General features: G+C 65.6%; 1 protein-coding gene across 4 annotated transcripts in view; it reads right to left on the minus strand.

Annotated features, from left to right (window-relative positions):
• The window catches only part of FRAS1 (Fraser extracellular matrix complex subunit 1), a 468,008-nt gene that overhangs the window by 57,632 nt on the left and 410,097 nt on the right, over positions 1-279 (minus strand). The gene's annotated exons all lie outside the window — the stretch shown is intronic.

The raw sequence follows: 279 nt of genomic DNA on the forward strand, positions 1-279 counted from the left end.
GGTGCTGGAAGGATGCTGCATCCACTGCAAATTTCACTGCCGCTCCACCCCCAGCACTACCAGCCGCAGCCCTATCTCTTCCCAGCACATGGGTGGAGGCGGGGTGTTGAGCTGGGGCTGGCAGCAGCAGCACTGGGAGCAGGGCGGCAGCGATATATGGGGTGGACACAGCACTGCCAGGGCCCGCTCTGAGCCCAGCCCCTGCTGAGAACAGCTCTGTGCAGCCCGCCCTGTCCCATGCAGATTCAGGGGTCACACGCCCCTCCCCCCCATGCCCTC

This window comes from Gavialis gangeticus, unplaced genomic scaffold (assembly GCF_001723915.1).
Source record: "Gavialis gangeticus isolate Ggan-Ray unplaced genomic scaffold, GavGan_comp1, whole genome shotgun sequence".
Taxonomy (NCBI): Eukaryota; Metazoa; Chordata; order Crocodylia; family Gavialidae; genus Gavialis; species Gavialis gangeticus.